We start from the raw sequence: 17,000 nt of genomic DNA, 5'->3' as shown, positions 1-17,000 counted from the left end.
ACTCAGACATTTCTTCTGACCTGCTACTTCATTAGCATCATATTCCAACTTATCTACATATCCTTTTTAAACAGAGGTCAGCAACCTGACCATCAAATCACCCAGCCCATAGTTCCCAAAAGAAATATCATATCATTCTCACCAAACATAGTCTATAATGATGATGATGATGTAGGTATTAGAATGAAAGATAAAAATTCTAGAATATGATGGTCAGAAATAACTCTACAACACTAGCAGTGTTTAAAATAGTATACATGTTGGTTTGTTTTTACCTTTGTTTAATGGCAAGTGGAATGCCAAGACAACTACACTGTCTTCAATTCAGGCTTGATGCAGAATTTCCCTATTTTAATGCATTGTGATCATCTGAACCATGTTATATACACACACATATAAATATGCATGTGTTTATAAGCAATAAATAACTAAATAGTTTTTTTTTTTAAAGCATGTTGAATTTTTATTTCAAAAGATTTGTGGCCTATGTTGCTTCTATACACTTTTTAATTATTGTTTTAGATAAAGTGTGTTCAACCTGCAGCCCATGGGCTGCATGTGGCCCTGAACAGTTGGTAAAGCAGACTTACAAACTCATATTTAAAAAATTTAAAAAATAAAGGAAGTTTGCTATTTATATACCTTAACTATATTATGGTATTTTATATGCAGCCCAAGATAATTCCTCTTCACTCAATGAGACCCAGGCAAGCCAAGTGTCCTTAGATAGATATAATATTACTTAAATAAAATATACATAATTTGTAGTGTATTATTTTATTATTATTTTCATTTATTAGCTATAAAAATAAACATGTCAGATTAAGCCAAGGACAATGAAGATGAATTAAAGACAGAGTTCAGATCTTTATTTACTTACATGTACCGTGTTTCCCCGAAAGTAAGACAGTGTCTTACTTTCTTTTTACCCCCAAAAGCCCCACTACGTCTTACTTTCGGGGTATGTCTTACATTGGAAAAAAATTGAAAGGGTCGCGTTCCCGAAGGCATCTCCCCAGAGTCCAGAAGGGCAGCCGCGGGACAGGAGCCTCGTGAGCCCTTTTCCAAGTTCAACCTCAGGGCTCCAAGCGGCGTGCACGCGTGGAGCCACAGACGCGTGTCGAGGAAGCATATGTCTGGAGGGGAGGAGCTGCTCTGCGCAGTTGGGCAGCCCCACCTGCCTGCCGGAAAGGAGGCGGGCGAAGGAGGGCGCAGCTCCGCCCGCTCGCCTCGGAGCTGGTCGGCCTCGCTGGCCGCTTGCAGCCAAGCCTCGGCAGGACTCGGTTGCTGGGACGAGCGCCTTCGCTGCAAGCCGCCGCCCGCTCGGCTCGCTTCGGACCAGCGCCGTCCTTCGCTTTGCCAAGCCGGGGAAGAGGCGGTGGCGCCGTGGCGAGGCGAAGGCGAGGGGCGCGCGGGGAGCTTGGAAGCGACATCATCGGGCTCCCCCCCCCGGCAATACCCCCGTGTTTCCCCGAAAGTAAGACATATGTCTTACTTTCGGGGTACGGCTTATATTAGCCGACCCCCCTGAAACCCCCGATACGTCTTACAATCGGGGGTGTCTTACTATCGGGGAAACAGGGTAATAGACAGAATCTTGCTGGACTAAACTCTTACTACTCTCACCCTAATGGATATACCCTGAGAAATTAGCCTTGGATGGCTACCCCTTACTCTCTTTCTCTACCTGCTAGCAATTCTGGACAGTGTGGTCCCTTGTCTTCCCCACTCCCTTCTTTCTGGAATATGCTCCCTCCTTCCTGAAAAACTGCCAGTTCACCATAGTCCATCACAGCAGCTCCTTCTCCGTGGGCATCATCTCTCAAATCTGTGGCCTGTCATCCACTCAGAGAGAAGCCTATGGCCCCTAGGAGAAAGAAAGTTGCCAAGCCCTGCCATAGAATAAGGTGGAAGCATTACTTTTCCAACACATACAGGCTAGAGCTATTATAGGGCTTAAAGATAAAAGGTGCTTTGGAATAGGCAGGCGTGGTTCATGTAACATTCATCTATAACCCCATAAACCAAAAGCATTTTTACAAGAATCAGACACACACTATAGTTTTGTGAAGATGATGAAAACAACAATCATGATGATATCATATTGATAGAAACATAGAAACATAGAAGATTGACAGCAGAAAAAGACCTCATGGTCCATCTAGTCTGCCCTTATACTATTTCCTGTATTTTATCTTAGGATGGATATATGTTTATCCCAGGCATGTTTAAATTCAATTACTGTGGATTTACCAACCATGTCTGATGGAAGTTTGTTCCAAGGATCTACTACTCTTTCAGTAAAATAATATTTTCTCATGTATTGATAATACATGAACCTTCAGATCCTTTTCACACATGCTGCTTCTGAGTTAAATGACCTAGTATTTAATTTCTCCTTTTGCAGTACATTTAGATCTTCCATTTTTCTGTTGAAATTCCTTCATTTTGCAGTTTGTTTTATCAAACAGATTCTGAATTTTCTGACTAATTGAAAAACAAATATCAAGACCACAGAGACCCCTGTCATCTTCCTCACCCATTTAAAACTCCAGCTTGATGACAGATCATCAATGAACATATCTCAAGTTCATGTTTCCCTCCAGCTACAAATTCATTTGACAGTATTATTATCTATCCTTCATTCAACCAATTTAGAGATCATGGAGAGTTTTGTCAAATCAAAGCAAGTTATACCCAAAGAATTTTTACAAATCATTATGGTAGGAATCAAACAACAGAAAGACCAAAATTAGTCTAAATATTCATTTTTAACAAGTTAATGTGGGCTTCTACATTGTTCTGAAGATGATCCCAGCCTACCTCCTTAAGACTCGTTTTTGACTAATAATGGGAATTTCTGTTTCAGTTACGGAATGATAGTCCCTTAGCTTGCCTGATCTTCTCAAATGTCACTATAGGCCAGTGATGGCAAACTATGACGCGGATAACACAAGTGGCACATGGAACGATATCTGTTGGCATGCGAGCTGTTGCCCTAGCTCAGCTCCAACATGCGTGTGTGTGCTGACCAGCTGATTTTTGGTGCACACAAAGGTGTTTTTGGCTTGCAGAGAGCCTCCAGGAGGATGGGGGAGAGCGTTTTTACCCTTCCCCAGCTCCAGGGAAGCCTTGGGAGCCTGGGGAGGGTGAAACACGAGCCTACTGGGCCCACCAGAAGTTGAGAAACAGACCATTTCTGGCCTCCAGAGGGCCTTCAGGGGGCAGGGGAAGCAGTTTTTGCCTTCCCCAGGTACTGAATTGTGGGTGTGGGCACTCGCACTTGGGCAATAGCGCACGGCCACGCTCTTTTGGCACCCAAGGGAAAAAGGGTTCACCATCACTGGTATAGGCAGTCCTTGTTTGGCAACATTCACAATTCTGATGCCAATGTAAGAGTAATATAGCAATCAGTCCTCATATTTGTAACCTTCAAAGATCTGTTAAAAAAAAAAAGGAAATATGATGTAAAATTGTAAATTGTGATGTTTCAGTTAGCAACCACTTTGTTTTACAACAGAGTTGCCAGTTCCAATTTAGGTCACCAAACAATAATTACCTATCACATTCAGCAGCTATTTTTAACATGGGAAAATGTTATTAAGAAACATATGAGATGCCATCATAATCATCTACGTTGTCTTCATTCCCAAATTACTACCAAGTTAGAGCCAATGACTCTAAAGTGTGCAATAGGGTTGATATTCCTGGAGGGGTCTGTAATATGGTAAATGATTTAGCTTTGCTAGATGAATGGTCAAAGCAATGGAAACTGCAGTTTAATGTTTCCAAATGTAAAATAATGCACTTGGGGAAAAGGAATCCTCAATCTGAGTATTGCATTGGCAGTTCTGTGTTAGCAAAAACTTCAGAAGAGAAGGATTTAGGGGTAGTGATTTCTGACAGTCTCAAAATGGGTGAGCAGTGTGGTCGGGCGGTAGGAAAAGCAAGTAGGATGCTTGGCTGCATACCTAGAGGTATAACAAGCAGGAAGAGGGAGATTGTGATTCCCTTATATAGAGCACTGGTGAGACCACATTTGGAGTACTGTGTTCAGTTCTGGAGACCTCACCTACAAAAAGATATTGACAAAATTGAACGGGTCCAAAGACGGGCTACAAGAATGGTGGAAGGTCTTAAGCGTAAAACGTATCAGGAAAGACTTAATGAACTCAATCTGTATAGTCTGGAGGACAGAAGGAAAAGGGGGGACATGATCGAAACATTTAAATATGTTAAAGGGTTAAATAAGGTTCAGGAGGGAAGTGTTTTTAATAGGAAAGTGAACACAAGAACAAGGGAACACAATCTGAAGTTAGTTGGGGGAAAGATCAAAGGCAACATGAGAAAATATTATTTTACTGAAAGAGTAGTAGATCCTTGGAACAAACTTCCAGCAGACGTGGTTAGTAATCCACAGTAACTGAATTTAAACATGCCTGGGATAAACATATATCCATTGTAAGATAAAATACAGGAAATAGTATAAGGGCAGACTAGATGGACCATGAGGTCTTTTTCTGCCGTCAATCTTCTATGTTTCTATGTTTCTAAGTTGCTAGTAGGCTGCAGAACGTCGAGCTGGCCATGCCCACCCTGCCATCTCCACTCATCACCCTCTTCCAAGGTCAAACACAACCCTGATACGGCAAGGAAATGGAGTTTGACATCCCGATCTACAACACCACTTTTAACCTGCAGACCAGATATAACATATTTGTGATCCCTCTCTAATATTTTAGAATTTTGTTTTGTGTATTGCATGTGTATTGCAAACCCAAGCATTTGTTCTGAAACAGCCAGATTCTTTCTGGATGCTAGCACCATTTTTGGTAAATAGTCAGCTAAGATAAATATTAGCTCTCTAAAGTGCTTTCTCATTTAAAGAAACGTCTTAAACTATGTTTTGAGCTTTTGACATAGGTCCTGAATCTGTAATTAGTGACTTCACTCATTTCATAATGAGGTGGCCTCAATTGCTTATTTTGATTGAAGGGAATATATAAAACACAACAGGATCCATTATTTTCCTGCAGGCATGGCATGTGGGTTTTATTTATTTTTTTTAATTTTGCTCCAACTCATTCTTCTAAGCTAATGTTTTTTGTTCAAATGTCATAATTCTCACAGAAAACAGAAGAACTTGATTCATAGAAGCACTGTGCCTTCACCAGATTCTGCTAAAGGGAAAATCACTGTACGGCAATACATCCACCATTGGATCAAGCGTGACATTTATAAATGTTCAAATGATGGCTGCAAGTCACATCACTGAGCATGGTGTGGAACTGAAGTGAACGAACTTCATTGCTCTTTCACCTTCATGAGACATTTGGGAAATGCATACACAAATACAGAAATGACTTTCTTTGTATAGCTCCACAATTATTTTCATATTTTATTAACAAGGATAAGGTGTAAAATCAAGGCTGGAAAACTGAGCAGTACTGAGTTACTAATGTGGCATGCCATATATAAAAGTTAGTGACAAAACTGCCATTAATATTTCACAGTTAATGTACAGATCTGGCTAAATAATGCCTACTGGTATATATTTCAAAACCTCTACCTAAAGGAAGCCAAGCCTGTGAAATGAATTCATTGGCCTGGGCTTTGGGACTGTCCCAAAGTTTCTAAGATAATCCAAGATATAAGATGACTTTTCAAATAGAATCATTTACAAACCCATTTTTTACAGTTTCAACATACCGAGTGAACTCTCGCTAGATTTTATACTGTGGCCTAAAATGCTCATAAGTATTTCAATGGATATTCATAGTTGTCAATGGATATTCATAGTTCATAGCATTCATATTCATACCAACTTGGCTTTCATCAGTCCTTTTTCATTGCAATGTATTTGCTCTACATTTTCTGGTGGAATTGCTCTCTTAATCAAAAGTTACTTTCAAACCTCTCCTCTTGGAGAATATTTTTCATTTAACCTTTATTTTATGCTCTCTTTAATCATCTCCTGCACCTGCAAACTGCATTGCTTTTAATGATAAACAGATCTGCAGACTCTTCACATCGGAGAAGGACGCCCAAGGGGGACAGGTGGGTGCAGAAACACATGGCAACAGAAACAGTGTCCCTGCAGTGCAGAAGGTACAAAATGGCATGAAATACACAAACAATGCAAAATATTTGGAGAAAGTGATCCTTGCTTGAGCGAAGTAAACAGCAAAGGACTCAACACTCTAATGGCAAAAGGTCATTAAATCATTGTGAACCTATTGCACTTACAGAACTGGGTTCAGTTCCAAGTGGGGAGAAAGATACTGGAAACGTGGAGACTGCTTGGATAGATGGTTTACTGATGAACAGGATCATAAGACTTGAGATCCTGGGCAAAAGGGACAGAAATGCTGAGAGTGCCTGGGTTTTATGCCCTCTTCTGGGCTTTCAATTTCAGTTTGTGTTCTGATTGGTTGTCAGACCCCATGGAGCCATGGTGGGGTAACTTTGTAGGTTGTCTTTTGAGTCCCAGGTTTTCTGGGTGATGATGAAAGGGCTTTGGGCAATTCCTACTATGGCTCTGCCTGAAGGAAGTAGATCTTTCTTATATAGAATAGACTGGTCCAGGGTTTAATAGCCCATTGACAAAGATAGGGGGTGCTACGTTTCTAGCTCCCTTTTAGGGGAAATATTCTGTCCTTTTAATATTTCATTATTTTATCTATTATTTATTAGATTTGTATGCCGCCCCTCTCTGAAGACTCGGGGCGGCTCACAACAATAGTAAAAGAACATAATAGAAAAACAATTTCCTAAAATATCTCATTTTCCTAGGAGAGGGGTGGGTGCTAACTTCCTAGAGCACTAAATTATGAGTCACATAGTATGTGTTTATGCTGTCCTTTGGCATAAATATATTTCAAAGCTAACTAGATAATCTCCACTCACTAATCAGAGTTTCTCTTGAATACTTATTTAATCTCAGTTTTATGTCCTTCTAATATTTTTTAAGGATTCTTTTAAAGAGTTTACTTTAGGGTTGTTTTTTAACTATACTGAGTAGTCCAAAAATCAAGAAAACAGTTTGAATAGTCAGTAAACTATGGCTTGTTCTTAAATCATTCGAGATTTTAATGATTGAGTCCCAGCCACCGGTTAGGTCCCAAAGAGTCGGCCTTCTCCAGGTCTCGTCAACTAGACAATGTCGTTTGGCGGGACCTAGAGGAAGACCCTTCTGTGTAGGGGGGGCCACCCTCTGGAATCATCTCCCCCCTGGAGATTCACACCGCTCCCAATCTCCTCGCCTTTCGCAAGAGTCTTAAAACTCATTTATGCCACCAGGCCTGGGGCAATTAGATCTCAGCCCCCTGGCCACTGAATGTTTGTATGGTTGTTTGAATGGGTATAAATGATTTTTAGCATAACTGGAGATTTTAGATTGCTTGTTTAGTTTTAATCAATTGGATTTGTTGTTTTTACATGTTGTAAGCCGCCCCGAGTCCTCGGAGAGTGGTGGTACAGTATATAAATCCAATAATAACAAAAATAACAATAACAAATATTTGAGATTTAGGTCCTTGGTTTTGCCCAAAGGAACCTGTACTTCCATTTCCAATCCATTTAAAAATACATGCTATTATGCCAGAGACTAACAGCATGCAGAACATTTAGAAAGGTTTTTCTAACAAGTCATATTGTTTAGGAAAGGAACTTCCAACTTTAAGGCAGAACTTTTCAATTAATATAGGAAGATTATCAACTAGGATAAATCATCTCTCTAGTCTTTATTTCTATATTTCTATATTTCTATATTTCTATATTTCTATATTTCTATATTTCCATATTTCCATATTTCCATATTTCCATATAAATATATTTATATATTTATTCACCAGTAATCAAAACAAACCAGCGGTAATAAATAGATAGTAATAATAAACAGGGAAATTGTATCTCTTTGAGGTGAGGAGAGGCCAGGCACTCTAACCCAAACTCTTCATGTGAGCGAGGTCAAATTGGCCACCTTTAAACCAGTCACATGACCTTTAAGCCACTCCCTGTCACATGATCATGAAGCCACTCCCACCTGGTTACATGGCCGGTATGTGTGGCAGTAAAAATTTTTGCAACCGTTCACTGGATGGATCGTTTGAGATGCAGACATTGGTCTATAGAGTGGGTAAGGGTATACAGTAATCCCTTACTACTTCGCGGTTCATCTTTTGTGGATTCACTACTTCATGGGTTTTCAAAGGGGGCTTAAATCCATTAAATCCATTGAAAATTTTAAATCCATTAAAATTCATAAAATTCTTCTACAGTACTACTGTACTCTATTAAAGAAACTGGTAGGATATCACACGTAGTTCCAGCTGAGAAACATTATAGAATGACTGTATAATGCAAGGGGGGGGGTTAAAAGTCCAAATACTCGTTAAATACATTAAAAAATATTTTTCCTCTACTTCACGGAAATTTGTTTTTCACGGGTGGTCTTCGAACGCATCCCCAGCAGAAAACGAGGGATTACTTACTGTATATGCTATGCACTGCCCTTAATTTATTCCAATTCTTTGCATAGCAAATGACATAATGCTTCGGGATCTAGATAGAAACTGCAGTAGGTGTCTCAATCTTTGCTTCTGCCTTCAAGGACAGAAAAGCAGGAAGAAAGGCTCATGCATTAGTTAGAGATGCAGTCCTGCAACCGTCACATTCCTTGCGTTTCCAAGTTGTTGGAAAAAAGTACCACCAAGTCCTCCTCTCCCTTCCTGACACTTCCACAGGCAGCAGTGCTGTCCTCAGCAGCTCGGTGGGGTGGTGGTTAATTGCCCCCGTAAATCACCGTGCAGCAGCACGCAAGTCCGTTTATTTTTCTGACAGTAATTTAGTGCCTGCTCTTTTCCACACTTGTCATTGCGTGTTTTTCCTCACATTAGAAGCCTATAGAAAAAGGACAGTAATTAACAGTGTGGTACACCCTCACGGAAACTCTTTCATCATATTGTGATAATTGTACTTCTTGTCTGTCAAGGTAACCCTTTTCCTCTGCCTTCCCAAGCATTCTTCACAATACTATTTGTCAACTGAAAAATGGAGACAGGCCTTTTTGTTTTCCTTTCCTTTTTAAAAAAAAACAACCTCACAGCTGACAACTGTGCAGAAGCTTTCCCTACTTTATCCTCTCCAAACAGGTTTTTGTTGTGTGTTTTTAATTTGTCCGAACAGGAGGTCATTTGTATTTTAGGGGATGTGTCAACAATTTTTTTTTGCCCAATCTGCACTGTTCAATTCATGGTGAAATGTACACCTGGGTTTTTGTTTCATGGTAGAGTCATGATTCCCTAGCCTTGGCCTTTTATTAAAAAAAGCAAAAGTCATCCATATTTTGCAGGTTTTTCAAGATGAAATGTAGCCCTTGTCATATGGTACCAGTGTCATATTGCAAATGCCTTTTGTTTTTATACAGCAAAATCATACTTATACCAACTAATAGTACATGAACTGTAAATAAAAGAAAGCAATACAAAATGATGTAATAAGAAGCTTGATGGATGGCTTTAGTTTTGTGTATCCACTGGTAAGTGTTGGAAGAATAAAGTGGATTTTACCAAGGAAGCTTAAAAGGATTTTCTAGGGGAGATGTGAATCTTCCTCTTTGTATTTCACTAATTTTCATCTGTTATGCATACCATGGGATGTGGGGTGCCAACTTATTTTTCCCCAATTCAACTTCATGTGCAACATCTTATTTCCATGGCTTCTATGGCCTGCCAAGTAGGTAAGATGAAGCTACCTTAAAAGTCTTAGAAGCTTTAGAAGAAAGCAGATGTGAAGGAAACAAAATTCTACATACCATTTCTTTTAATTATTTTGCTATTCTAGCTTGAGCATTTTGACTGAAGTGAGAGGGAGAACAACCTAAACAGCCAAATCAAAAATTTGATAGGGATATATCCCAATGTTTGATATAGTAATGGTGTGTATTATTGTACAGTAAATAAAGTATATTTAATATAAATAATGTTGGAGGAAATCAACTTTAGAAGATGAGAAATAATTTAGTGTTGTCACCAAACCTCAATCATGTTGCTACTATCCATCCTTCTGCTTAAAATATTACAGGCTTCAAACTGAGGGGGGGGGGATCAAAGATAGTTGCACATTTGGCCTTTAAAAAGTGTTAATATCAAGAAATGAAACATACTATCCTACTAGGCAAATAGATTCTGAGATTATCCAAAAAGAATATTTAAAAAAACCAAGATGATGACTTTACAAGTCAGGCATCCATAACTGAAGTAAACACCGATTCAAATCTTTTGTGACTGAAATCAAGCTGTCAGAGAAAACAACCTGATGCAAAAAAAATCTGGTTTTGCAATAATAAAATATTCTTGCAAGTCAAAAACACATTAATGTCAAGAAACAAAAGCTTCTGATGAACAAGCTTGCCCAAATTACCTCAAATGAAAGTACATCTCCATTGTCTCCAAAGTTATTACCCATACACACTTCTAGGATTCTAGCACTAGTTAGACAAAAGTCCTTTTATTAACTAGCACTGGGGGTTCATCCCTTGTCATAGAAAAGGACAATTAAGGGCTGAATGCTGCTTTTCATGAGTATTAAATGCCCACTCTGTTTTTCTTATGAGGATGGAAGAGGATCGAAGGTGATCAATTGAAAATATACATCCCTCTAATTTTCAAATGCTCCATCCAAAAATCTCACCAACAGACTCCTTTGTCAGAAAGTTAATTTAATAGTAGCATACGGGTGTGTGTGACATTTTTGAAGAGAGGCTTCAGTTTTCCCGTGTGTGGCTCTTTTGACTGATTTCCACCATTCATTCTCCTCCCTCCCTCTTCCTGCCTCTCCCCGTTTTAGTCTCTTTCTTCCACTGTCACCAGACAGAGGCTAATGGGATGTATGGTCAAGATTTTGGGGGATCCATCACTGCCTTTCTCCCAGCAAGAAATTAGCATGGCCCCCGATGCAGCAGCTGCCAAAACTGTCAGGCCCTCTTCTTCTCATCTTCATTAGAGCTTCCTGGTGCGCTGCTACCTGTCTTCCTCAGCTGCTCCTGGAGGCCCGGCAGGCCTGACAAAAGGGGCCGCCACGCCCTTCAGATGTCAACCTCTGGCAGTGGGGAGGAAGAGGAGGAGGAAGAGAAAAGTGGGGGCAGAGGAGAGGAAGAGAAGAGGGGGGAAATGGCCAGGGATGCCCCATCCCAGCGGAGCAACAGTCTGGGCTACTCTGCAGCGCTTTTCCATTCAAGAAGGGTCCCAAAGCTTGACATTGGAAATTATGTCCATTACAACCTATTACAGTAATTAAGGTGTGTCCTCCCCTTGGGACAGCAAGCCCAGCTTGGCTTCTTTCCCACCATTTCAGCCAGGGTTATCTCCCCACCTTATTTACCCTGCCTGGCTCTCAGATGGCCTATTTCTGTGGCATTTGAGGGCTGCTGGTTTTCCTTCATCCTTAGTTGTTGTAGGTGTGGGGCAGGGAGTAGCTTTGTGAGTGTGTATGTGTGTGTGTGTTTCTTTCCCTTTCTTCATTATTCCTTCCTTCCTCCTCTCCCTTTTTCTCCTTTCTTTCTCCTTCCTTCCTTCTCTCCCTTTCTTTCTTTCTTCCTATCTTCTTCCTTCCTTCCTCCTCTTCCTTTCTCCTTCCTTCCTTCCTTTCTTTTTCCTTCCTTCATTCCCTTCCTTCCCTTCTTCCTCCCTCCCTCCCTCTTTTTATCTCCTTTCTCTCTCCACCCCCCCCCTTTTCTTTCTTGTCCAGATTGTATCAGGGCCCGCTAAGAAGGTCAGGCCGAAATGAAAAGAGTAAACCGGAGAGGTACAGCTGGGGACTTCCCTGTTCTCTGCCTTTCCCTGATTAGCAAATCAAAGCTGCCTGAATGATTCACACTTTTCACCTGATTTTGTCCTTTTCACTAATCATGTAGCAATTTTCCCTTGACTGACAGTTTTCTTTATAATTGGCCCTGATCTAGTCGGGTTCTAATAACCAGAAAATCCCCTCCGAGGTCCCTGAGCCCTCCGACGAGCCGTCCCTCCCTTTCCCGAGGCCATCTGTGGGCTGTGGCGAGAGCGGCGGGCGGAAAGCTGCCTCATCTAAATGCTCCATAATGGGGCGGGAGGGGCGGCGCGGAGACCGGATAAAGGATTGGAGGGAGCAGATTCTAATTACTGTTCATTTGCCAGAGTATCAAAGCCTAATTACTGTTCAGTTGATGCTCCTGAGGAAAGCAGGAGTCAAAGCAGGGTTCGCCAGGCTCCCCCAGAGATCGGCGGGAAGCCCTCTGCTCCGCCGCTCTGTTTAAATAGGTTGAGTGGGACGCGCTTCAATTACATCCTCGGAGCAAACACGTTCTGCAAACAAACACCCGGCCCATCCATCCCGGCTGTTCGGAAAGGAAGAAAGGAGGGAAGGAGGGAGGGAGGGAAGGAAGGAAAAGAGGGAAGGAGGGAGGGAGGAAAAGAGAGGGAGGAAGGGAAAGAAGGAAGAAAAGGGAGGAAGGAAGGAGGGAGGGGTAAGGGAGGGGAGGGAAGGAAGGAAAAGAGGGAGGGAGGAAGGAAGGAAAAGAGAGGGAGGGAGGGAAAGGAGGAAAGGAAGAAAAGGAGAGGGTGGGAAGGAAGAAAAAGAGTGGAGGGAGGAAAAGAAGGAAGGAAGAAGGGATGGAAGGGAAGAAAGGGAGGGGAGAAGGAAGGAAGAAAAGGAAGGGACGGAAGGAAGGAAGGAAGGGGGAAAAAGGACGGGGGGGGGGTCTTCCTCAAATTTTGCTTCGTGCCCCTGCGCCCGATTTGTCCTTTTAATGGGGTGGGGGTGGGGCAATAAATATCTGACAGAAATTTAGCCAAACTCCTCCTGCAGTTGGCGTTTTCGCGCGCTCTCTCCCTCTCCTTCCCCCTCAGCCCTTCTTTCCTCTTCTTTGTGTGTGCGTGTGTGTGTTTTAAGGCAGCGGTTCATCTTTGAAAGGATTTTCGCACCTTCGGCGAGGGCGGGAGTGAGGGGGGGAGCTCCCGGAGTCGCTATCTGCCGCTTATTTGACAATTTCTGTCACCAATTAGCAGCTAAATCAACATCAGCACAAACAGACCAAAAAATAAAAAAAATAAAAAGCCAGCCGCGGCGCCCGGCCGCGCGCCGTTGCCTCATTCCCGCCTCTGCCTGTCTCTATATATTACACGGCGTGTTGTATGTTTTCCCATTGCCCCATTAGGGAAGCATCATATTGCTATCAATTCGCTGCAGCCCTCAGCAATAGATCAATGTGGTTCTCCCTTCTGCAAAGAAGGAGGATTGATGGGCCGGATTGAATTGTCTAGTTTGCCTTCCCTCCAAACCTCTTCTGTCTCCCCCCCTCCCCCCAAAAAAGCCCCGGCCTTCCTTCCCCCCCCCCCTTCTCGGAAACTTTGTCAGGTAATCTGCTAGCTGCAGCCTGGAATTTACAAGCCGCCGACAACAACCTAATGAGGCAGGCAAGCTGTTAGGCGAGCTGCTCGCTCCATGATGAGATGCTAAATGAAAAGCTGGTGCGACACACGCAGTTTGTTATCATTCAATCTGCTTGAAACCGCAAACTGGTCATTATCCAGCCATTATTTTCGTTGATTTACAATCGCGGCGGATGAGGCAATTGCTGCGGCTTGTTCTCCCCAGTCCCCTGGCGGGGAGACGGGAACCAGCTTGTAATTTGCATTTACACGATCTGACTGAGCAGCTTATTAGATCTGGATATTTATTTTCCACTTAACCGATGTTTGATTACACTTTAATAAAGTACAAGGAAACTGTCTGGCTGCCTGCGACTGATTGATCCTGCCGGGTGGCTTCGACTGGGGATTTTGGATATTGAAACGGAGAGACCAGCCGAGGATTGCCGCTTCTTAAAGACAAAAGTGACAATAAAAGAAAATGAGGGGGGGGGGATAACACCCGAGAAGGAGCGTCAGAGAGGTGAGAAAGGCCAAGTGTCAATCAGAACAACAACTTGCCCCTCCAATCGGTACCGAAACGAGAGAGGCGGCTCAGTAATTAAAATAAAATTGTTGAGTGAGCCTTTTCGTTGCCCGTCATTGATTTGAGGAAGGGCACCAGCAGGGGGCGCTCTGCAAATGCGACGTCGACGGCCTGAAGATGAGTTGCCAATTTTTCCTAGGCCTTAATCCTCACCAGCCTTAATCTGCACAAGCGTATTATTTTCAGGCCCTCTTTCCTCTTGGGATTTTTTGTTGTTAATGGAACTGTATAATAAACAGAAGGTGGAGAAGAGCTTAGGAGTCCAGCCAAGTTTTGCCTCCCCCCAATTTCTCTGTCCCGAATATAATTTTAGGTATCCTGAATTTCTACCCTCCTTTTGGAGGCAGAAATATAGTTAGTTGCAGCAGCTGAGACTGAGAGCAACGGGAAACGCTTAGCTTTTGAGAGAGCCCGATTTGAAGGTTTAAAGGCTTTTCTCCTCCATGGTCAATCTTCAGACTGTCACTAAATGCAAACTTATAAATGGTGTGTGTTTTCCTACTCATTTCATCAACTGGTTTACCTGAGAAAGAATTCAGGAGAATCTGAATGCTTGCATGCTTTTTATGATCCTGAACTTCCTTAATGCAAATTAATTCCTTAATACGTATACACTGCTGAAAAAAATAAAGGGAACACTTAAACAACAGAATATAACTCCAAATAAAGCAAACTCCTGTGAAATCAAACTGTCCACTTAGGAAGCAACACTGATTGACAATCAATTTCAGAAATGTGCAAATGGAATAGCTGTGCAAATGAAATATTCAATGAGAATATTTCATTCATTCAGATCTAGGATGTGTTATTTGAGTGTTCCCTTTATTTTTTGAGCAGTATAGATATTTAGATGTCTTACTCTGTAGTTACATCAGGTCCAGTCAAGATGCTGGTTACCATCTATAAAACCCTTCCAAGCATATGGCTTACTGGTAGTTCTTTTAGCCTCTTTGCCATTATTTATGCTGATTCCTTAATTCAACAGGATGGATGCACATGATACCCTATCTGTTAAGAAGTGGCATCTGATGGCTCCTTGGAAGAGTGCCTTCTTTGTCAGCCACCTGTCCTTTGCAATAAAACCTCCCCTCAAAAGTTTCAAACCACCCCAACCCTGCAAACCTTTCACTTTCCTTAAATTTAACTCCTACTTTTCTATTACAAAATAAAAATTAACTGGTTTCATGTTTCTAATCTATCCAATGACCATGGTGCTCTGGGTGGATTATAACATTATTTACAACAGATCCAGAATAAAATGTATAAACAAAATAGCTCTTTGGTAAAGTGCTTTCTCTTTTCTATGCTGCAGTCCCAATATGAGTTAATGAGTCTCATTCCTTTCATCCTTTGCTAAATATATAGATGATAATGCTCCATTAGCAAATATGAGGAAAATAGAAAACCATGTAACTGTTAAATTTTGCTTGTATCCAAAGATGTCATTCCTTTCTGGGTATTTTAGGTCTAGCTCAAGTGAAAAAGATAAATCACAATCCGGGGACTGTGGGACAGCTGCACTAAGTAAAAGACATGGACTTGGGACAGTCAAATTACAGTAGTCTGAAAAGGTTTCACAAGTAATAATTTCTTACACTATTAATTTGGTGCTGTCCATCCCAATTTTACTTCTTATTCTTATCTTGGTGCTCTATTTATTGGTACTTCAAGTCATAGCACCCTTATCCTGCATTATCCTGCCACAAGACAGAGAGAAGAACAAATGGAATCAGGACAGTTAATTATTATGATTCATTAAGAAGAATCTAATAAGAAAAGGCCCATAGTTTGTCAATTTTTTCCTTTCAAAAGATACGTTTTTTTAAAAAAAATTGTAGAAAGCCAGCATAAGTTTCCCACATATCCACTATTTTGTTCCAAAAGCCCTTTCTTGTTGCATCTCCATGCCAGAAAAAAAATTCAAAAATAGATGCCCCAAAGTACAGAACTGAACCTTATTTTAAGTTGTGATTGTCAACTTTATCAACCAGTTGGGGTTGATAAATAAAGCTCATTTTTAAATGGTAATACTGGGTAACCACACTTATAATTTACTTGGGAGTAAACCCTAAGGATTTCAAGATAATTGATTTTAATATACATGTATTTAAAATTATATTCTTCAGGCAGGGAAGAAAACTGTGCCATATAACCAATTAGGACGTGATTTCTGAAAAATGACAAAACAGCAATAATTAAATGCAGAGCTTAAGATGTCTATATTCTGATATTATGTAAATGAACTGCAAGCCGTCATAAGGAAAATGAAGGAACTTGGTAACAAGATGGGACCAAGATTAAATATAAGGAAGACCAAGATAATGAGAACAACTGCAACAACCAGCCTTCAACTGACAATGAAGATGTTGAAGCGGTGGGTAACTGCTCCTTTTTAGGATTGAATGTCAATAGTAAAGGAATAAGTAATTAGGAAATACATTGCAGGTAACACTTAGCATGCTAAGAACGAAGGCCTTGGTAAAAAATATTCAAATGCCATGATGTGCCAACGCCTACAAAGAACACAACCATTCAGACAATGGATTTCCTTATCAAAGCAAAGGTGTGGTTTTTTTAAAGATATAACTGTACAGTATTGGCTTTTTAAAACTTTGGTATTGGAAAGGCTCCTGAGAGTATCATGGATAGCCAAGAGAATCAACAAATGGATCACAGATCAAATAAACTAGAGTTCTCACTTGAGGCAGAAAATGACGAGACTCAAAGTATCATAGTTTAGATATGTTATACAAAGATTCGACTTGCCTGTAAAGTCCATGATGCTGAGAATAGTGAAAGGGATGAAAAGCAGCAAGGTGGATAGACTTGATTACAGCGGAGATAGGAAGGCCTAGCATAGGGTTTTCAAACTTGTGTTGACATGGAGTCATCACATGACGTATCACAACTTTCCCCCCTTTTTTAAACTGGGCCTGACCGTGCCCAGTGTGTGACATATCTGGCCCAGGGGGCACAAGTTTGACACCTCTGGCCTAGAAGGACAGACT

Source organism: Erythrolamprus reginae, chromosome 3 (assembly GCF_031021105.1).
Source record: "Erythrolamprus reginae isolate rEryReg1 chromosome 3, rEryReg1.hap1, whole genome shotgun sequence".
Taxonomy (NCBI): Eukaryota; Metazoa; Chordata; class Lepidosauria; order Squamata; family Dipsadidae; genus Erythrolamprus; species Erythrolamprus reginae.
The sequence above is the reverse complement of the archived record's forward strand: the minus strand, read 5'-3'. Positions refer to the sequence as shown.